This window comes from Acinonyx jubatus, chromosome B4 (genome assembly GCF_027475565.1).
Source record: "Acinonyx jubatus isolate Ajub_Pintada_27869175 chromosome B4, VMU_Ajub_asm_v1.0, whole genome shotgun sequence".
NCBI classification, from domain to species: Eukaryota; Metazoa; Chordata; class Mammalia; order Carnivora; family Felidae; genus Acinonyx; species Acinonyx jubatus.
In genome coordinates, this window is record NC_069387.1 from 12,790,487 (window position 1) to 12,814,018 (window position 23,532).

The following is a 23,532-nucleotide window of genomic DNA, read 5'->3' on the forward strand; positions in this document are numbered from 1 at the left end:
AGACCCTCTCCCCCCAACCTTCCAGCCGGTAAGCTGGGAACAGGGCCAGCCCCATTTTATGTTTTCCATAAGTTTCCAAACATGTTCATTTCGGCAGCAGCTTTTGTGGTGATTATCTCATTAGGGTCTTGGCCTCACAACACTTTTTTTTATGATGGGTTGAAAAGAGTTTATCCTCTGCAGCTTTAAAGAGTAAAAAACAAAACAAAGAAAAACCAGGCGACAGTTTTACTGGAGATTTTTCACTTGTGGGAAAATATCTACTTGGCCTCTTGAGAAGCACCATCGCCCACAGTTTGGATTTCTGGGAGGGGACTGGCCCTGCTCCACGGGGCCGGAGCTCACGGACGGCGCAGATGTTCAGGTAACTTCCAGACCTTGTTTTGTTCCATCCATCCTCTTTAGGATCCCAGGATTAAACCTCATGAGCCAACAAGCTCCTGATTGCTCGGTATAAATTGCACGGATTTTTCATGGAACTGGAATAAAAGTTGCTCTGTCCTGACAGAGGAGGGCTGCCATTCTCTAGGCGAGGGGGGAACAGTCGAAATGGTTCTAGAATGGATGGCAGAACTGTGATTGTATAACCCAAACAGCTAGCATAAATAGTAAAACTCGGCTGCGGGCACAGATGGCTGCTGGGGGCGTGTTTATAGCAGGGGCCCAGAAATAGCCATAAAGGAGAAGCCTCTCGAGTAGTAACAGACAGCTCTTCCTGGGGGGCACGCCATCGAGGAGGTATTCTCGCTCCTGTCTGAAGTCCCGGAGGCCTGAGGGCCCACCGTCACCCAGGAGAGAAAATGCGCTATGTTCACAGAGCGCACAAAATTCATACCTCGGGTACTCTGTGCCGCACAGATATGACAGGAAGTGGAAACAGCAAAGGAAGTGGTGAGATTATCAGGAGCCTAATTAGGGAATTTTGTGCTGGGCACTGCAGACTTGCAGAGAGAGAGCCTGAGGACGCCGCCATCAGCACGATAACTGGCATCAGCAAGGGGCTACTTTGCGAGGACTGGAGCAAGACCTGGGCAGGAAATGTAGAATCAGGCCAAGGAGAGGGGGTCAGGGCCCAAACCAGGATGCGCCAACCCAGCCACTCTGTGCTCAAGTCTTCACCACCTGCCCAGAAAGTAGGTTATTAGTTAATGCCGGAATCATACTTCAATTAGGCTTGGGTATTAGGTTTTTTGTTTTTTCTGTATTTGTAACTTTATGAACTATGCCAAGTGCTTCTTTATAGCGTGGGTTCAGTACCTCTGCAATAAATCATTTTGTCATTGTTTCAAATCCTTGAGTTCCCGGTTTTACTAAAGAGAAGTACCCAAATTAAGTAACAAGGAAATCACCACCCTTGGGTTCTGACCCCATAGATCAGCAAAACATGAAATGACACCAAATGTATCAGAATTTCGAGGCATGAGACTTCCAGAAAATGAGGGAAGAAGTTTAGACTCCTAAAATTCTTCTTAAAAGGATATCCTTACATACTTAATTTCTTATGTAATTTCATCTTTTAAAAATGCATTCAAAAGCAGTCAGGGGCTCCCGAGGGGCTCAGTTGGTTAAGCATCCGACTTTGGCTCAGGTCATGGTCTTCTGGTTCATGAGTTCAAGTCCCGGGTCGGGCTCTGCGCTGACAGCTCAGAGCCTGGGGGCTGCTTCAGATTCTGTGTCTCCCTCTCTCTCTGCCTCTCCTCTGCTCACATTCGGTCTGTCTGTCTCTCTCTCAAAAATAAATATTAAAAAAATTAAAAAAAAACCAATCAGCTGATGTGTATGTATGTATACACATAGGATCCACTAGAAAAGGTATCTTGCATACAGCGTTCAAAAAAAATGCTACCATAACTTGATTTTAGAGAAAACAGCTGCATGAAAACATCGCACTGTGCATGTTAAGATTTTTTTTTTTTCTGAAGAGCATCTTTTCCTGAGCTGATTTTTCCAGCCGTAGTTCCCCTATTGGGAGATTTTTCTATGTCTACCTCATTCCAATGAGGTCATCAAAGTGTCCCGTCTCCCGTTTCAGATCAAACTCTCTCAGTAGCTGAAGAGGAACTTGGCCTCTACTCATTTGCTTTCCAGCTACTATATCGCTAAGATATTCAATGCGTGTCTTTAAGTCCCCATCTGGAATCGCCATTGTTATTCACACTCACTTACAAGATAATTAACACAGGATCGGGAGCACAGCTCTTCTAGGAGGGACAGCTGTCCCCTGCACCAGTAAACTCAGCCTCAGACGATTTCATTTTCTAGCCGGGGAGAGCCTGTCTTCTGCTCGCCACCACGTCGGGATCTCTTGATCTCCTCCACAATTAAAAGCTAAGGCAGGGTGATTTTAAACTCCTGACACATTCATCTGTCTTACAGCAAGTTAATCAGGCAGAACTTGGCCCACAGTTTCACACCCCAAGACACCCAGGTCCCTCATGTGTGCTCCGTGTTGTATTTGCTGTTGGGGCAGCAGTCTGTGCAGACCCAGGAAGACAGAGGCTAGCTGAATATTCAGCACTGTGATTCTTGATCGCGTTGAATCAAGGTGGCTCCAACCTGCCCGTGGACAGCTGCTGAGAGAGTTTTACCTGCAGGTGACACCAGACAGTTTGATGACCTCAGGCACGGCCCGTCACAGTCCAGTTTTCTCCAAGGGGACTGGGAGGGACTGAGGCCCAGGAAAGCATCTTCCTGCAAACGTGGGCAGGATGGGAACAGACTCGGCAGGCCGGCTCTAGCTCTCTGATGACAGGGACCGTGGCTTACGTCCACTGTCTCTCTTGCACCCAGCTCGGAGCCTAGCTCACAGTATGAGTCATTGAGTGCAAACCTCAGCAAAGCTGGAGTTTTTAATGATGACCCTCACTGTTCCTAGTTCAATGTGGAATCGTGTGGTTCCTCAACAGCTCAGTGGAGGACGCTACTGGGGTCCATGAACGATATTGAGCAATCGGAGGTGTGCAGCTGGCATGGGGGAGGGAGTCTGTTATCAGACAATGGGGTCCTGGGACCAGCTGGGCTACAACGGTGGTAGCACTTTACCTTGGAGGGTATCTGGCAAGAGCAAGGTGGGACCAGAGGGTGTCAACCGGTTACCAGGATGGGGGCTCAGGTCTAGGGAATGGCAGAGACCCCTGTTTGGAGAGGAAGCCAGAAGTCAGGAGACTCCCAGCCCTGAGAGCTGGGGTATGAGATCAGCGTTCGAAGCGCAACATGACAGACACGTTGTCGCTGTGTCCAAGAGTGTTTGCTGCAAACAGAGCTCCTGGCACCACTTCCATTAAGGTCCTGGGGCCGGGGCCCGGGACGCGCCGTGGACGGGGAGAAGTGGGGAAGGGGGGCGGGCAACGTGACGATGTGACAGCGTCTGCACTCCTGATCCCCGCGAGGTCAACTCTCAGCTGCAGGCAAGACTCAGCAGTTTACAGAACTTGATTTCCCTTTTTCACTTGACTACTACAACTGTTTTCCTCCCCTCTGAACAAAGTGCATTTAGGTTAAAAACCAGGCAGCATATAAATAAACTAATTGACAGCATAGGCACTCAGATTTTAGTGTCCTTTCATAAATTTGAAGTTTTAGAGTCTTCCCAAAGCAGAGGCTGTGTAGACCCCAGGCTTTACCTGCTTAGAAAAGTGACCCTGGGTTTAAAAGGGTGGAAGGAGGGTCCTTCTTGATTGAGAAAGGGAGATGACATTTATAGAGAGAAATTAATCAAAGAACAATGACAGTTACTCTTTGAAGTCGTCATGAGACGGATCCACTCATGCACCCACTCACACTTACACACACACACACACACACACACACACACACACACACACACACAAAGTTGGGTCTGAATGAGTAGGACCTGGTTGTAACCACTATTTTCTGCAAAGGAAATATGTTTATAGGCAATAATAAAATGTCTCTGGTTTCGACAATATGACGAATACAACCAGGATAGAAGTGATCGGCAGAGCGTTCGGAGGAGGTGTGACAATAAATCTTGCATTTCATCTTTTAGTGAAAACAAGCTGTTTCCTTAGGCTGCAGTTAGTTATTAGGAAGGCGCATCTGAGCCCACAGATCGAGGAGGGATTAATTCGCTGTTCGATATCCTGGAATGTTCAACTGCACTTGCCTCTGAATGCCTTTCAAGAGCTGTCCTCTTTTCCCTCCTGCTCACTGCCACCTAGTGAATTTACAAGGGAAAGAAACCAAGGCTGGAAAGGAAACGGCTTTATGGGGGGCCTTCTAGTGCAGATTTTAATGCGTATTGGAGTACGAAGGTGAAGGCTCTTGCCAAGTGGCCACGGCTGAGGTAATGAAGTCAACCCACCAGAGGAGAACACATAAATGAACGGTCCAGCGGAGGCTTCTGGAAAGGGCGGGTTGAAGTCAGCAAGCCATGACAACACAGGGCTTCTGATCAGGACAGTCTGGCTCGGACAGAATCAATCTGTTCCTTTGAGTGCCCCTTGGTTGACCCCAAATGCAGGGCATGTGGCGCTGCCCACCCCGTGCAGATGTCAGGTGCTGGGTGTAGGAAAAGGGGTTTTGGATGTCTGTGCAGAAGCTCCAGTGGGCAAATGAGGCATTGAAACTATGTGAACGAGGCCCCTGGGGGGACGATCACAGAAGTGAAGGAGATGTAATGAGAATGGAAATGTCATCATGTGCAGCTTCCCCCCATCTTCAACTCTGTCTTTGGCCAGCCTTCCCTCACTGGGAACATGGAGGCTGTGATCTCGTGAATCGAGAGCAGGCCAGGGTAACCTCCAACGCCCCAAACCCAGACTCAGCCGGTGCTTCTTCCTCCATCACTCCACACACAAGACGGCAGGAGAGAGGCAGGCACGGGGCTGACGGAGTGAGCGCTGCATGGCCCCATCTGGCCATCCTGGAAAAATGCCACCTCTTCCTGAATCTACCTGGTTGCTCTCTATGTGGGAGCCTTCAGCCCTGCCCAGCGTCTGTGTACATGCAGGAGAAGCGGGTTGCTCAGGTTCAGGGAGTAACACCTGCTCTGGTCCGTGGAAAGAAACACTAAAGAACTGCAGTGGATACTGCCATTGGAGTGTGTGTGTGTGTGTGTGTGTGTGTGTGTGTGTGTACGTGCACGTGGGTGTGCATGGTTGTATACGTGTGCTTGCGCGTGCATGTGCGTGCATGTATGTGTGTGAACACTAATGGGATAATGACACTGAGTCATTTATTGTCTTGTACAAGGGCGAGTTTTATTTTTTTATTAAAAAATGTTTATTTTGAGACAGAGAGAGAGAGAGAGAGAATGAGCAGGGGAGGGGCAGAGAGAGAGAGAGAGAGAGAGAGAGAGAGAGAATCTCAAGCAGGCTACACATTGTCACTGTCAGCACAGAGCCCGGAGCAGGGCTCAAACCCACGAACTGTGAGATCATGACCGGAGCTGAAACCAAGAGCTGGATGCTTAACCAACGGAGCCACTCAGGTTCCCCTGAAGGGTGAGTTTTAATGACTATGATAGTTGACAAGAGCGTAAGGCTGTTTGGCTCAGAAACTAAGAAAAAGAGCCCAATGGGTTTAAGAATTAAATGAGACCAAAATGAAACTTCCAGATTTATGTGTCCACTTAGGTGATCGCTGACCATGCAACTCATGACATCCGTTCCCCAGGCGTCCTCCAGAGAAAATCTTGTCTCCCTAGGAACTGGTTCACATTTTAAAGATTCCACCTGTAACTGAGTGCTTCCTGGCAGCCACCACTTCACACTTAAAGGGATTTGCCCCACTGAAAAAAATGGCGAGATCATTTGGCATGGGGCCATTCACTGATTTGATGATATTTGTATTGTAATTACAACGGTCAATTGAAATGGAATGCTTACACTGTCCGTGGGGACATAAGCTATTAACAGAGCGATGTCTAAAGAGCCTAAATGTATTGCAGGAGGCACTCAGGTTGAGTTATCTTACATACGCACTTGTAAACATAATCTCAATGTTAGTACTTTGCAGTCTATGGGCCAGTGTTGTTCACTGGATCCATTTCTCCATATCATCGTTCCTATCCCACCTGGTGGATCAAATCCTTATTTAATACGAAGGAATGAAACGAAGACCACATGTGTAGGTGTTAGCCCATACATGGTGTGGCACATAATTAAGCATAGCTAACCTGCTTTCCAAACAATAACCAACTTTTCTAGAGCTTAATGACACTGGACCTCTTCCAGAGGTTGGTGGTCCCATCACAGGGCAAGATCAAAGTACACGAATGCAATGGTCAGAGCACCAGTCCTCCATGGATCAATAAGACCAAGAGAACAGGAAGATTTGGGGAGTAAAAATGACAAACTAGAACACTCTAGCACTGCTGTGAATTTGGATCATCTGTGTCCAATTGAGAGTCGCTGTAAAAATAACCCACACCATCCTGTTCTTGGGGAAAAAATAGTGCCAATCCTTAATTAGTTCTTTCCCTAGCAGCAATTACGTAGAGGGACTCTGTGATCTCCAAATCCCACTAGATGTATGTAGGGAGTTGACTTAGAAATCTTCTGGGCACTCTGGGAAAAATTACTTTTTAACCCAACTTTTCAAATAAGCTCTTAAATATTAGACATTTCCCTCCAAAGTAACAAAAGATAATTCACTTAAAGAGAGTAAGTTTTAAGCAACTCATTTTGTGTGGGACTCACTCTGCCCATGAAAAGAGGCAGGTCTGGATTCTGCTGTCCAGGGATTGGGGACCCAGGGGGGACACATTGGTCTGAGCCAAATAGGTAGTAAAACAGAAACATAACAGCAACACACAATTTACCACTCATCCAGTGGAGGTCATTAGCAACGCACCGTGGTACCTACCACAGATTCTTTATGGGTTAGAAGAAATGTTAGGAATGCAACTTTGGAAAAATCTTAATTGTTTAAAAGAGAGCCTAATGAAACTTCAAAAACTCCTCCATTCTGATTCTCTGCAGTCTTCTGTTCTCTGGTTGACAGGAAGGACTAAGGCAGTAAGGAACATTAATTATTATAAAGACAATGAAGCAGCTACTATTTATTGAGCACTAACTATGGGCTAGGCAACTCTATTATAATTCCTTTGTGATTCATCTCTTTGTGATTCATCTCTATAATTAGTCCTCATTTTTATAATATCCTTTAAGATAATACCACTGCAATGAATTGAATGTTTGTATTCCCCCCAAATTCATGTATTTGAAATCCTAACCCCCAAGTAGATGGTACTAGGAGGTGGGACCTTTGGGAAGTAATTAGATCACAAGGGTAGAATCCTTATGAGTGGGATTTGTGATGTTATCAAAGGATCCCAGAGAGCTCACATGCCCTCTCTCTGACATGAAAGGATGAACGAGAAGTTGGTAGTCTGTATCAAGGAGGGGGCTTCTCACTAGAACCCAACCGTGCTGACATTCTGATCTTAGACCTCCAGGCTCCAGAACTGGCAGAAACCTCTGTTGTTTATAAGCCACTCAGTCTATGGTATTTTGTTACAGCAGCTCGAACTAGCTAAGGCAATCATTATCTCTGCTTTACAAAGGAAGAAGGTTAATGTCCAAGGCTAACCAATTAATACACAACAGAACGGAGATTCCAACTTTGAACTATACAATCTCAAAGTCAGTGCCCTTGATTGAAAAAGCTATGGATATATTATATTTTAGATATTTCATTATGTACATAAAATTTCTTTTCTATTCCCATTTTCCTAGTGCAGGAAACCCACAATGGATAGTCTTTAAACTGGTTACCTTTGGCTCCTGACTTCTATCTCTGCTCCAATAAATCTATCGCCCAAAGCTGCCACTAGTAATGTTCTTAAAAATGCAAATCATATCACTCTCTCCAATATCCAAAAGATCTCCATGGCTCCCCTCGCTTGACTAATAAAGTAAAAACTTCTGAATTTGGTCTTCAAGAATCTGAAGCTTCTGAATTTGATCTCCCTGATCCAGCCCCACACCCTATTTGCATCTCTCATATCCATCTGAACACTTTTGTTCAATGTACAAAACATCTAAGACTTCTGTGCATGTTCTGGCCCCCAGTGTGGCTTGTCTTCTGCTGGGCAGTAGGGCACAGTGGGCATGAATACGAGCCCTGGAGTTGAACTCTGCCTCCTACCAGCTGTGTGACCTCGGACTAGTTGTGTAACATCTCTAAACCTTGCTTTCTTCATCTGAAAACCTGCATTGTTGAAGCATCACATGAAAGAACAGATGCATTGTACTCAGCGGAGTTAAGTATCCAGTATCTAGCACACTCTATCTGGTAAATGGAAGCCATATTTTTCCTCCTTGGGAAGTTCTCTGCCCTTTCTTTCTTAGGTCTGTGTTTCAGGGGGTACCTCGCTCTAGCTCCATGAAGTGTCATGCTCCATTCATGTCAGATTCGTGACCTGACTTTTGGCTTAAGCCCCAAACCCACATCGATGGTTCAGCTTTCCCTTGGTCTTCCAAATGGCATCCAGTAAAACAGTCTGTATAGTCTAAATTTACAGGGCAGGGCCAGTAGAGACGTCAGAGGCAAAAGAGGGTAAAAATCAGAAAGTTGCATAACAATTATGATCAAAATAGCTAATATTACACGATGCGTCAGGCCCTGCTTTAGATGATGTAGATGTATGTACTTCAAAAATCTTCAAAAGATTGGTATACTTTTTATTAGCCCTCTTTTGTAGATAGGGCATGGTAAAGGTCAGAGAAAGTATGTAACTTTTAAGTGACAGAGCCTGATTTGAGCCAAGGCAGCCCAGCTTCTCCTCCATCCATTGTCTGGCTCTCCCTTCAATTTCCCAACGCTGCCATTTACGCAGACTCTCAGGTTGTCACCCCACAGGTGCCAGCCTTGGGTCCTGGTTTTACAGTCAGCTCAGCCTTTCATCTGTACTCATGAATTTAAAACCACTTAATGCATGTGGCAAGGGAAACACTTCATCTGCCATCACTTTTTTGTTTGAAGTAACATCCGTATTGGAGCTTCCGAGAATTCATTAGAAACCTTCAGGTGTGGCCAGAGCTTGTGAGAAATGCTGGACACTTGGGGAGAAATGCTGACCAAAATTCCCTGCTGCACATACTTCCGGATTGTTCTGTCATTATCTGCAAGGACAGGCTGGGTCTGGGTTTGGGGAACCTGAGATGGGGAGACATTTTAAGAAGACTGCCCTACCATATATCTTGCCTCCCTAAAAATCAGAATAAATGAGATAACTCACTTTTTCTATATGCAGTGACCACCTAAGATCTGGGATGTTTGATTTCAAGTACTTACTGGGTCTCATGATCTGCCACAGTTTTGAATCAACATGAGAAAAATCTAAATCTCTCTAAGATTTTGAAGTTGAAATTATTGAAGATTTTTTTTTGCTGGAAATAGAGCATATTTTTTTTCTTTGATTGATCCTACACTTTACAGACTTTCTAAAAATCAGAAAAAAATAAATTTCTAAGGGAGAATCAGTCATTTGTACATTATTATAGAACTCTGAAGTACAAGTGTGGGGTGTTGGATCTGGTTTTTTAACTCTGGGCTATATAACTTTTACTTTTTAATTAAATTTTTTTTTAATTTGAGGGAGAGAGAGAGAGAGAGAGAGAGAGATGAAATGTGCATGTGATAGCAGGGAAGGGGCAGAGGGACAGAGAAAATCTTAAGCAGGCTCCATAATCAGCATGGCGCCCCCACACAGGTCTCAGTCCCCTGACCCTGGGACCATGACTTGAGCCGAAATTAAGAGTTGGATGTTGGACCGACTGAGCCACCTAGATACCCTGTGGGCCGTGTAACTTTGGGCAAGTCTTTAAGCATCTCAGAGCCCAAGTTTCTGGCTCTTCATTATGTGATCCGGACAGGGCAGTGGGGTTTAGACTCTTGACCCCAAATTCTATGGGTTCCTGCAAGAGCTTCTGACTTTCCTTCTCCCTCCCCCACCCCCCTGATATCCACCCAGGTTTCTACTAAAACAGCTCTGCTAGGGTTGCTGGGGTGGCTTAGTCGGTTAAGCTTCCGACTTCGGCTCAGTTCACGATCTTAGGGTTTTTGAGTTCGAGCCCAGCGCCAGGCTCTGTGCTGACAACTTACAGCCTGGAGGCTGCTTCAGATTTTACATATTGGTCTCTCTTCCCCTCCCCCACTCATGCCCTCTCTCTCTTTCTCTCTCTCTCTCAAAAATAAATATACATTAAAAAAATTTAAACACCGCTCTGCCAGATCTGCTCAATGTTTCACATAGTAAGAATCCCCGTAACGTTACTGTTAAAAAATATTCCACTTAAAAGCCAAAATGTTCGAAAACCTCTGGGCTAGGTGACAGCTTGGTGAAGCTAGATTGCTTCTCACTGGTGATTTTATAATCCTGTTGGCCACGCGAGATCTCTGGCAGGCTATAGGCTCGCCCAGAACTTCCCACCTTGATCCTTCTTGGGCGCAATGAAATTAGGGGAATGGGCCCGCAATCATTAATCTTGCTGAAACGCTTCCCAGGTTTTTTCTTCAAAGTCACTTGCCACACAGTTAGTCTTATGAGAAGGTAAAAATAAAGGCCTATGCAATCAGCTACTCAAAAGATCCTTCCTCAGATCCTTACCGGTGACTGAAACTCCAATGAAATCCATTTACACTTGATTCCAAGTGAGGTGTGAATTGGTTTCAGCAGATCATTTTGAGACAGGTTAAGACAGGAAATAGTGACCAGGGATTGAAGGGGAAAGGACTTCCGGTGAAGGGGTTCAGGGGACACCAGGGAGGCATTTTTCCCACTTGATGTCCTATTCATATCTGCACCTGCTCAGCATGGCTGCAATCCCCTTGCTTGAGAATTTCTACTTACAAGACTTAAGCCTGACCTCTAAGGCAAACACAGCATAGCACACTCTCCCTGAGAATAATGCCCACAAACTATTCACAGAGCAAATCACAGAAGTATATTCTCTTCCTCTTCCCTTCTTCATCAAGGTCATTTTATCTTATTTAAAGCGTATCTCCCACCAGATACTGGATGACCATCATCTCTCAACTATTTCTAGAATGAATGAGAAAATCAAGCTGCTTTTACTAGATGGACCAATCCATGCACTCACACGTTTTTAGGGAACAGAAGATGCAGGTTTTCTCCCAGTTAAGCATATTTGGGGGGGGAAAATGCAAAAGAGCTCAGAAAAAGCAATGGGGAAAGAACACAGGTGGGGCAGTCCACCAAGTGGAAGATTCTTTGATGAGTGACAGACCGAAGGTCCTGCACTAGGCTTCAGCAATAAACATTCACAGCATGTTGTTTAATCTCTCTCGAGAGAAAGGCTGAATCATTCCCTGCTCATTTCTTATTAACCAAGCTTTTGATTCCATGGGTATGTCAGGGCACCCTGACCAAGGATTATCAAGACCCAGTTGAACCTCACATAATGCTTAAGACATCAGCCTACTGTATTACAATCCACAGCTTTAAAAACCTTGGAAATTAAGAGACTTTACATGGAAAAGGATGCCTCAGAGAAGATTTCCCTCAGCTACACTGTCTTCTGTAAGTTTTCTAAATTTTATACACACCAGATACCTGAACTTCAAAAGCTTACTCAATTGGATTTGGCTTCTAGTACAATATTGTTAAGTCTTAGAAAGAGACAGAAAAGGTTTTGCAGAATTGTATTCTTGGAGAGAGCGGGGCTTGGGTGTTCCCATTCGGCATGTAGCCCTTAAATAGATCTGACAGCTCAATTTTCCAATATGATATGCGGGAAGTATGAAATTAGCTCCCAATTATAGCCGGTACAATGATTATGTGCACGGAGGTTTCACGTGGGGCAACTTGTCCTTATTTTCCTGAAGCCTTATTTTCTAAAATTCCAAACCCAGCCTCGAGAAAATCAAGAGCTTTTTAAAAAAAGTTAGGGTGTGGGGCATGCTAGGATTTACTCTTTGTTCTCTTCGGGTGTCTTGTATATCTGCATTTATAACATCCGCTTCTCCTTTAGGCAGGTGATTTGGCCAACAGCGGGCTCCACCCCAGAAGGGTTGGAAAATGCAGTGTTGACCCCAACATGCTTTCTGCCTTTCTGACAAAGGTGCATTTTAGTCAGACCAGCAAAGGAGCCCATCCAAAAGGGCAGGCAAAGGCATTCTCATGCAGGTATGTTCTGTGACTATGCTTTGCCACCTAGTGGGATGCCAAGGACAGTCTTCTCCGACGGCCTTCTCCCTCTTCTCCCTTACAGCAGTTGGGAATACAGAGGGGATGCTTCAATCTCAAGGACGCTTTTTGGGTCATGAGGTGATGCGGTGAGGATGATGGGACAGCGAAATACAAGAGGCCTGGGTCCCTGCTGACCATGGAGCCTGCGAGCCAGTCCTGGATTGCCCACGTGCAGATGGATGTTTCACGAAAGAGAAATAAAGATCTGTCCCGTTTAAGCCGCTATTAGTAACCCTGGTAGACCTTACTTTTCTATTATAGGCAGCTGAATGCCAACCTAACTGCTATAATTAGTGTCTTTCCAATGTCAGGTTCCAGTTAGTACACAATTGATAAATTAAGGCAGCACCTCTGGGCAGGGGTGGGGAGGGGGGAGGCTTACCATGTCTGACCACTCTTTGGGCCAGGATTTTCATTGGAATGGTTAACAGGTAAACAGCTATTTATTTTCCTTCCTTCCTTCCTCCCTCCCATCCTTCCTTTCTTTCTTCTTCCTTTCCTTCTTCTCCCGGCCCAGGGCCCAAGTCTGTGCAGGTACCCCAATCTGGCATGTGCAGAAGAGTGAAAGGAGATATAAAGCCAAGAGACTTTCTCTGACCACTCTTGGGCCACGGGCCGGTCTCAATACTGAGAATGATGAGGTTGGAGCATTTGAAACTGCCTTTAGCCAACCTCTGCTGACCCATGAAGCTGGCAACCCCATGTGGTTCAGCTTACTACTCTGGCTCTCACTGTCTGCTTCTCTCCTGTGAGCGGTAAAACAAAATCATCTCACAGCATCCTGTCAGAACAGCGATCTTTAAAAATTCTCCAAGTTGCATATGCTGTAGGAGCAGGGCTGAGAAAGGTGTCCTTAGATTACATCTTGAGGGAGGACGACCAAGCATTCTTAGGGTTTAACGGACCCGACCTCGGTGATACCAAGCCCTTCCCCATAACTTCTGGCGCCCTCCCTGTGGGGTGTTCCTCCCATTGTTCCGGATCTTCACATGGCTCACTCCCTCTCATCTTCACAGTCTCAGCTTGAATGTCCCACTTACCCCCCACTGAGCCTGGCCCGTGAGAAATGGGGCATACTAAGAGCTAAGAGTGTTCTTAAGAGCGTTTTTACAGTTACCTCTTTTCCTTGGGCCTCCTTTTTAAAAATGTTTATTTATTTATTTTTGAGAGAGAGAGAGAGAGAGAGAGAGCGAGCTCATGCATGCAAGCAAGGGAGGGGCAGAGAGAGAATCCCAAGCAGGCTCTGTGCTGCCAGCGCAGAGCCTGATGTGGGGCTTGATCTCACAAACTGCAAGATCATGACCTGAGCGAAATTGAGAGTCAGACGCTTAACTGACTGAGCCACCCAGGTGCCCTACCTTGGGTCTTCTTTTAAAACAATTTTTTTTCCAGCTCTATTGAGATATAGCTGACATATAACATCATGTAAGTTTACGATATACAGTGGGATGATTTGATACACTTATGTACTGCAAAATGTTTACCACTAAATACACACACACACACACACACACACACACACACACACACACATATATAGCCTACCCTTTACATCACGTAGTTCCTGTTTTGTAGTTACGGTAACAACATGGATGCCCTACTCTCATTGCAAACATCAAGTATATAATACATATTGTTAACCATAGTCACCATGCTATACGTGGGATCCCCAGAACTTAGTCATCTTATAACTGGAAATTTGTTCCCTGCAACATCCCCTTACCCCACCCCAAGCCTCTGGGAACCACCATTCTACTCTGTTGCTATGAATTCGACATTTTTAGAATCTACCTAAGAGGGAAATCATACAGGATTTGCCTTTCTCTGGCTTATTTCACTTGGCATAACTCCCTGAAGTTCTGTTCATGTTGTTACAAATGGCAGGCTCTCCTTTTTGTCACTGCTGAATAGTATTCCGTCGTGTGTCTACACCACGACTTCTTTATCCATTCGCCCCTCAGTGGACACTAGGTTGTTTCTGTATCTTGGCTACTGTGATTAATGCAATGAACATGGGGGGTGCAGATAACTTCGTGAGAAAGTGAATTCATCTTTTTCGGATGCGTACCCAGAAGTGGGATTGCTGGGTCAAATGGTAGGTAGTTCTATGTTTATTTTTTGAAGGAATTCCATACCGTTTCTATAGTGGTGGCACCAATTTATATTTCTACCAAGTGCAAGATGCTTCAAGCTTCACAGCCTCCAGACTAGTAGGTATTCATGTCCTTTCTGAATTGAATAGGAGATATGGGCTGAGAAAATGCTAGCTCAGTAAAAGCATCTCAGAAAACACCTTGGAGGCCATAACAGTGGGTGAGATATTACACCCTGCACAGGCCGGGAAGGATTCATTCATTGATTCTTTCATCCAGTCAACTCGTTAGCAGGGCATAAGGGCATAATGTCTAGTTTGGCTCACTGTGCTATGGAAGTTGCAAACAAAGTGGAAGATCTGGAAATGAGGAGGACTTAACAAAAGGATGGGAAATTAGTATTTATAAGGAAAGGCAAATGGAATTATACGCGTCTCTTCTAGAGAAAGTAAAACCAGGAGGTGTCCCGTTACTGTTTTCAAGTTCACTTAAAATTGAACACGTTCTGTTGCTGGAAAACAGAACACATAACCGAGTGTGTGTCCTCTTGTGTCTGAGCTGCCAGAAAAACTTGTAGCAAGATTCCTCGACAAGTGGTGCAAACTGCTCACGTAGGTACAGAAAGGTCTTCACCGTTTTTAAGTCTTTTTCTTTAAGGTTTTAGTGTTTATTCACTCATTTTGAGAAGGGAGAGAGAGACAGCTTGAGCAGGGGAGGAGCAGAAAGAGAGGGAGGGAGAGAGAGAATCTCAGGCAGGCTCCACACTGACGGCACAGAGTCCAAGGCAAGGTTTGAACCCACAAACCGCGAGATCACGACCCGAGCTGAAATCGAGAGCTGGATCCTCAACGACGGAGCCACCCGCGTGCCCCTTCACTATTGTGAATTCTTACAAATGGCCTCTCTTCTAGGCTTACTTGTTCAATCCATGAGCGACTGAAAGTCTCATCAAAGGTAGATGTGGTGGGGCTGTCAGCATGGAGCCTGGTTGGGATTCTCTCTCTCTCCTCTCTCTCTGCCCCTCCCCCCACCCCTCCCCCCCGCCCCCCCACTCTGTCTCAAAATAAACAAACATTAAAAAGAAAGTAGATGTGGTAAAGAAAAATAAAAACAACTATGCACAAACATTGCTTTCAAATGTATAAGCAGGATTTTATGAGAAGGCTGCTAAGATTTTTCAATCTAGCTTAAAAGGCCAAATAAGAAGGAATGGCTTTATAAAAAGAATGGAAATAATTCACTTGAAAGGAAGAGAAGAATGTCCTTCGCTCATGATCAAACACGGAAATGAGGTGGTGAAGATGTCAGTGGCATTCTTATCTCTGAGAACAGCAAATGTGAGAGATTTTAGAAACTGTAAAGTGATCTGTAAGGTTCCCCTCTTTTTTATTATTCAAGAAGAGAAACAGAAATATACATTCTGGACAACTGAAATGTGCATCTATTTTTTTTTTTAAGGCAAGGTTGGAAGACCTTCCAAGGAAGGGCTCATCAGTTACCTGAACTACACCGAAGCAGATTTCTCACTTATTTTGAAAAACACCTATGAATCTCTGTTATTCTGAAAATCAATACATAGGAAAAAAAATTTTTTTGCCATTGTTGCAATGATTTTAATCTGCCAAACATACATCTTAGAATTCTCATAAGCAGTTACTTTTTTCTGTTTGATGGTTAATTAAAAAAAAAAATTGTGGTAAAATACACATACCATAAAATTTGCCATCCTATTTTTAAATATACAGTTCAGTAGTGTTAAGTACATTCACATGGTTGTGCAACCAATCCCTAGAACTATTTTTATCTTGCAAACCTGAAACTCCATACACGTTAAACACCAACTCCCCATTTCTCTGTCCCACGGCCTCCCTGGCGGCCACCATTCTACTTTCTGTCTCTGTGAGTTTGACTATTCTGGAAACCTCAGGTACGAGAAATCATATAGTATTTGTCTTTTGGTGACTGCGTTATTTCACGGAGCATAATATCCTCCAGGTGCAGAAGCAATATTTTAACTCTTATTTACTTCTGTTTTAACAAGATCACAGGCCTCTAGGCTGTGGGGTTCCCTGAGGTGTGGATCCATTGAGAATGATGATAGGATATACCACGCCGTGATCTGGCTCGTGATTTTGTTGTTGCCACGGGACAGTTAGGAAATGCACACGTGTCCGATGTCCAGCTCAGGGACTGCTCTGGTTTACATAGCCTTTCCTCCAAGACAAGGGTTACTTACAAAGCATGGCTGCCCCTTCCCTGAATGGATCCCTAAGCTTGAAAGGCTATGTTTGGGTCTACTATAGGAAATATCAGAGTATAGAGATCACTAATAAAATCGATGTATTAATTAATTAGGTCATCCGTAGATGACATCTTTATTGAGCATGGTAGGTATCTACCACAGGCAAAGCCATTACGTCAGGTACCAAAAAGAATAAGGCATGATCCTTGCACTGAGAAACTGGAAATCTCATTGAGAGAGAGGTAAACACAATAAAAAAAAAAAAAAAAAAACATAAGGTATATGTTGTAGAGTGAATATTTGCTTCCCCCCACAAAATTCACACATTAGATCCTAACCTTACAGTGATGGCATGTGGAGGTGGGCCTCTGGAGGTGATTAAGTCATCAAGGTGGAGCCCTCATGAATGAGATGAGTGACCTTGTAAAAGAGACCCCTGAGAGCTCCCCTGCCCACACTGTAGCCACTTGGGGACACAGCAGAAAGACGGCTGTGTATGAGCCAGGAAGAGGGTCCTCACCAGATACCAAATCTGTCTGCACTTTGATCTTGGACTCCCAGCCTCCAGGACTGTGAGGAGTAACTTTCTGTTGTTTATAAGCTGCCCAGGTGCTTGTGTTCTGTTACAGCAGCCTAAATGGACACAGACAGTTTATAGTAGTGGCATAAGAGATTGTCTCAGGGTTCTACAGCTAATTGACAGGTTGATGACTAAAAATGAATCGCTCTGTGCTCTGGGGAAGGAGGACGTCCTGCAGGCAGGCAGAGCTGAGACCGGGGCTGCCACGAAGCCCCTGACACACTGTAGGTGTTCAATGATTACTGAAGGCAGGAAGGAAGGTTAGGATCTGAAAAGGCAAAGAGAATGATGTAAGAGGTTTGTGGCCTGGGGACCGGCGTGAGCAAATGCTCTGTGTGGGAAAGCTCATGAATTATCGGAGAAACACTAAGCAGACGGGTTTTGTCAGAAGGAAGGGGACAGCCATGGAGGTGCCTGAGACCAAGGCCGGATAGGAGGATGTGGGCCCTGTGGGGGAGGGCTTGGGGCAAGCCAAATCTGTTCTTGAATTTAATTATCTAAGTAATTAGGAGCTAGGAAGATCGGCGAACAGGAATAACGTGATTAATGTGGCATTTTAGCAGAATTAATCTGTCAGGTGTTGTGATGGATTAGTGCAGGGAAAAGGGTGGAAGACAGGGACGTTAAGAACCTTTGCCGTGGTCTAGTTGTGGCCATGTCTGCGTTTCTTCTCAGTCAACGTCAAAAGAATGAGATGGCCTTGAAGAGATAACTGTGACTCTCCTGGGACTGCACCATCGCTATACTTTGGGTTAGGCTTACAGGAAGGAAATGATTAAACTTTATTTCTTTCCAAATCCAAAAGGACATCCTATTTTGCACCTTCTATCTCCACCTTCATTCAATGGGTGTAATTGTTATAACTAGGGAGACATACAAAGGGGTTATTAAATAGTGGCTCTGTGTAAGTGCGTGCTAATTGTGAAATACACACCAAGAGGGCGGCCATGGATGGCCTGTCGTGGCGGAGGGGAGGCGGAGGGGGAGAGGAGCTCCCATATCCATATAGATTTGTACTTCTCTCTTTTAATGACACTTATGTTCGGCAATACGTTCAGGGAAAACCAGCTCAAAGGGTGCCGTGAGGGAGGTGCATTGACTTTCATCCCATTTGCCATCATTATTGAATAAAATGTCCCTATAAAAATATGTGCCTTTTTAAAAAAAATACAACTATACATAAGAAACCCATTTTCAGAAATCATTTGTTGCCTTTCCTTCAAATGATCCAAATCAAAGACTAATTAGTAAAGCCCTCATTAGAAATTTTATATATATATACACACACACATGCTAGTTTTTCTTCTTTTTCAGCAGGTTTCTATAATTGAAGAAATCACCCTTCTTTCTTAGCTGAATAGTCTGGGAGTCAGACGTCCTTGACCTCTGGGGTCAAGAAGGTCTGTTCTTCTGTACCCCACATAGCCCCCAACTCATCCTATCTCCAAGGATGCTGAGGGCTACTATGGGTTAGCCAGACTCCAGAGTGTGGACTGGGCTACAGTCTCAGCAGGTGGTGCCTTCAAAGGTACAGCATGCTTGGGTATGGCGTCTTTGGGACATGTTGTCTTGTCCCCGTGGCTTCTCTGAAAGTTAACCCCTGCCCATTGCCTACTGTGTGTCCTAACAAAGATTCAGCTCCCCTCAGCCTTGGGGAGATTTGTTCCCCTTTCTCCCTCTTTCTTTGCTTCGGCTCTTCTCTCTGTGCGTGAGCTCTGGGCTGCCACAAGCCGGGTCCCGCTCTCTGAGACGGAGGTCAGATTTTGAGAGCATTTTCCGGACTGGCTTCCGTCTGACACCACTCACAGCAGCCTGGCTTGAGTACAAGAGTCCTCTGAGGCAGGTGACTCAGCTTACTAGAGCTCTGCAGTGGGACAGGAGAGCAAAGCTCCACTGGCAGTGACATATTCCTTCTTTGTCCTTGGCTCTCTGTGCATATCTTTTCCTAGAGATGCTCCTTTGGAGGTGTGGTTGGGTAAATCTGAGTTCCCCGGCCAAGTACTATCTTGACCTTGCCCCAGTTGCTTATAACTTTCCACATATGGCATTATCCTAGATACTCCTTAACCTCACTTTTCAGAGCTCACTTCTCTGGAAACACACACACCTCAAACACAGCCAGGGACTAGTGATAAGAACCAACAGAAGTAGCCTAAATCCGTGCTCCAAAGACTGTGTCTACAGGGGGACTCCTCAAGCCCTCGCTTGGAACTGGTTTATTCTTATTTTTAGATGCAATTCTAAACAGCCCATTTTTGTTTCCTTAGTCCTTATCTATTTATAACCTGTTATTTAGGGAAACAGACCCACAAAGAGCAGAAGGAACGACCACGGACAACGAGGGAGCAGCCAGAGGAATGTTTCCAAGCGGGAACAACGGTCATAGAACTATCAGCTGGAAGAAAGGATAACCACATACTTCTTTGCGTCGACTAAAATTTTTGAGAAATATAAGAGGTAAGAAAGCGGGGAGGGAAATCTGAGTATACAGAGTCAAGCCCCCTTCAGAGAGTCTCTGAATGCCACAGATCCACTGGCCGCCGTCTGGGCTTACCAGCGCCCCCTGGAAGCTGCCATGATTAGCACAGGACCCGTGATGTCATCTGCACACTGATGCCTTAGGAAGACCTCTGAGAGCACACTGGTCAGAAGGCACGAAGGAACTATGGAAGGAGAATGAGTAGGTGCAGAGTGAGATGATAAATAATCACCTACCTACCTGCCTGTGACAGTCTTGACGTGTACTTGACTCATGCACTCACCCACCCGGCAAACATCTTAGACCACCTTGTATGTCCCAGGAATCATGCTGGGTTCTGGGGCTACAGTATGAGAACCTGTCTCCGGGAGGCTTATAGTCTAGAGCAGCTCCGTCGGGAAATCCAGGGTGCAGTTTTTACTTAAAGCCCCTTAGTTCAGATGAAGCACTTTGCAATGTACCTCAGCCGCGCGTGCGAGTGGCCGCTGTGCCGAACGGCACTCGCAGGCCTGGGGGTAGCTGGCTGCGCCTTGATCGCTGCACATGCAAAGGTCCCAACCCGTTTTTGATGGGTCTGTTTGTAGCTTACCTCGCAGCCCTCATAAAGTCACAAACTGCGTAGGAAAAATCACAAATAATTACTATTTTACCTAGTTAGATGTACTGTGATGAACCTTCCAGTCTTCCTACCACAGACTAAGGTGTTGCTTCTATGACTGTTCTCTCCTCTACCACACCCACAGAAATCAATATAAAATTCCCCCGAACCCCAGCCCACTGTCTATCGGCATCTCTGGCTATACCATAGTCTCTTAAAAAAAAAAAATACCTTGCCCACAACAGACACTCAATAAATATCTTCGAATGAAAGACTGGAGAAATTATTTTGTGAATGTTATCCGCACTTATCGATTTCAAAGCACCAGGAAAGCGGCACCAGTATTCAGAATCACTTTAGATCTCGGAGACTTGGCTGTTTGTCTCCCCAGGCGAGCACCGCTTTCGTGCATGTAAATGCAGGGTTGGTTATGAAAATTTCATGCCCTGCCTCACTGCTCTGTCCTATTAGGAAGCAGAGCCGACACAGGAAAGCAGGGACATGTTTCACCCCAGAAACGTGTGCGGCATCCATTAGGAAGACCCAAAACACTGCCGCGGCAGCTTGCTTTTCGCCTCAGGTTCAAGGTAAGGATGCACATCGTGGGTGGTTTTTGCATGTCCGTTTCTCTGTGAAGATCAAATTGGACCCACTGGAACCGGCGGGCTGAACACACTTCATCAGGAGTTACACCCTCTGTGTGTTCTATCTCCGCTGAAAGCGCATGTTGAGAATTACCCTGATAACAGGATCCACACCGCTGTGATGCTGTGAGAAGCCCCAGTGGCAGATGGGTAAAAGGGAGGCTCAGATGGCGGGATCCTGAGACAGAAGGAAGCCTGGGGGTCCTCGAACCCAGCTTCCTCACCGTGCAAAAGCCCCATTTACTGCAGCCTTGTAAACAAGCAGTAAACAAAGGCCATCTCCTAAAAACATTTGTCCAGCTCACCCTTCCCCCGTAAATATGAGGGTGAACTCAGACCAGTGTCTGGCACGATTTATAGCCACCCGCCGTAAATTATTCCCAGTCTTTAGAAGGTAGGTAGTGGCTATTGGCCAAGCCGACCTAAGCCACCTCAGGAACGTGGATGCAATTGCTCTCACATTAGATCCGACTTCATGCCAAAGTTTCCTCGGGCTCCCTTCCTCATTCTGGTTTTGGTTAAAAGCATGGCCCTGGGGCCATCAGGAGAGTGAGACCGGCAGACCCCTACAGCCAAGAGCACAGATGATGGGGGGGGCCGTCCACTGGGCCGTCGAAGTCCCTTGCTGCACGTGCGCTGAGGCCTCACCTCGTGCAGGCTGTTCCCCGCCAGTGACCGAGTGCAGGGCAGACACTAACAGGGACCCGTTGCTGGGTGACGCTGTACTGTCTTACGGCCAGTCTGGGCGCCAGTGCTCACCGTGGCTTAGGCACTGCATGTCTGCAAAACAGTTCAGGATGCTTCCACCCAAACTGAACGGCAGACATTTTCGTCTCACAGTTTTGGGGGCTGAAAGCCTGAGATCAGGATGCCAGCATGGCCGGGTGAGGAGCCTCTTCTGGGTCACGGACTTCTTGTAGTCCCACATGGTGGACGGGGCTGGGGGTCACTCAGGAGCCTCATTTATAAGGTACTAATCCCACACATGAGGGCTCTACCCTCTTGACTCAATTACCTCCCAAAGGCTCCACCTTCTACTATCCTTACACAGGGAGAATTTTAGCATATGAATTTTGAACAGGGGGAGGGGGGACACAAACATTCAGACCACCGCGTGCCCTCCCCTTCACTCAAGGTCAGACTTACTTTGCCTTTGGAGAAGGGCTCGTTCAGTCTCTCGCAGTTTCTCCCTATCTCCTTTCACGCGGGTAATTCTCCTAATAAAATCCTTGCTGGGGCGCCTGGGTGGCTCAGTCGGTTAAGCGGCCGATTTCGGCTCAGGTCATGATCTCGCGGTCCGTGAGTTCGAGCCCCGCGTCGGGCTCTGTGCTGACAGCTCAGAGCCTGGAGCCTGTTTCAGATTCTGTGTCTCCCTCTCTCTGACCCTCCCCTGTTCATGCTCTGTCTCTCTTTGTCTCAAAAATAAATAAACGTTAAAAAAAAAAATCCTTGCTATGTAACCCGGTCTTGGCATCTGCTTCTTACAAGGCCTAGAACTCACGTGGGCTCCTTTCCGGCGCCCCAAGAGAAGTCATGAGTCCATTATAAGGCAGGGCCTGAACAGGGCCTTGCACACAGAAGGCCCGTAAGCCATATTGGCTGAATGAATGAATGAAAGACGCTTACACTCAAAGGAGGTAGCCCTAGCTATGAAGATGAACCTTTTTATGACATTGTTCCAGTGACAGTCTGCTGGCTTCCTTATCGTGGGGGCCACTGCCCCCACACCTGAGGAAGCAGAAGTCCCATTTTCTGAAGGTGATGGGAACTTCTTCTCATGCCATGGGGGCTGCAGTGACTCTGGGTGTCTGAGACTCTAACTTAGAATTTAAGCAGCCTACTTGGTTGAGCTCTATGTTCTCAGGGCATCAGGCAATGAGCACCTCCCTTCTACCCAGTGGGGCCAGAGAAAGGAGATCCCGTCAAGAAGCCAGCATTGCCAAGTAAAGGCTGAAGTTAATGGAAAGCAAGACAGGCTGGTCATCCTGGAGAAGGGGAGGATGGAAGGAAATACAGGAGAGTTTGAGGAGGTAGCGGCTATCTGAGAATCGTGTGAACACCTATGGATGCTGTGGAGACCTTGACTCATCCCCAACATCCTTGTGACTCACGGGAGCACATGAGGGTAACTCGGAAGTCTAGGACAGCTGCAATGTGTTTCCTTGGCTGCGGATGTGTGATCTGTCTAAAATCTGGGGTGAGGACAGATGCCCCAAATACTCAAGAAGTTAATGGTGAGTGCAGTTCCTTGTGAGATGACAGCATAAGGAGAGCTAGCAAATTCTCTAAGCACTTAAACTTTGAGCACCCGCTACACCACAATCTCTGGATCTAGGACCCAGGAACATGAATTTTAACACACATCCAAGAGATGATTGGCCCTCGATATGGTCTATGTGATGCTATAGGTGGTGATCTTGAGAGAGATAAGGCCCTTTTGGGGCAGCAAACCAAAAAAGTAGAGAGACTGCAAAGAGAAAAGTAACCAAAAGAATTCGCACCGTGAGTCAAACAGAATCAAAACTCCTAGGTCCTTCTTCCTCGGAATGCCCAGAGCGTTGGAGGCCACCAGCGCCTGTTAGCAGGGAGGCAGGAGGAAGGACTGCAGATGTTTACAAGCTAAGACTTTGGGGAGGCGGCTGGAGGGTTGGACAATGGGCCCATTGTCAGAATCTGACAACGTTAGCTGCCTGTTGTGGATAATGTTATAAGCCACCC

The 23,532-nt window shown here is 46.0% G+C and overlaps 1 protein-coding gene and 1 long non-coding RNA gene across 3 annotated transcripts in view; one reads left to right on the forward strand and one right to left on the reverse strand.

Moving 5' to 3' along the window:
• The window catches only part of FRMD4A (FERM domain containing 4A), a 606,423-nt gene that overhangs the window by 386,253 nt on the left and 196,638 nt on the right, over positions 1-23,532 (reverse strand). The gene's annotated exons all lie outside the window — the stretch shown is intronic.
• LOC113603604 (uncharacterized) lies at positions 16,949-20,398 on the forward strand. Its single transcript, XR_008299929.1, has 3 exons — positions 16,949-17,085; positions 19,390-19,550; positions 19,602-20,398. It is a non-coding gene; the product is annotated as an uncharacterized LOC113603604 (long non-coding RNA).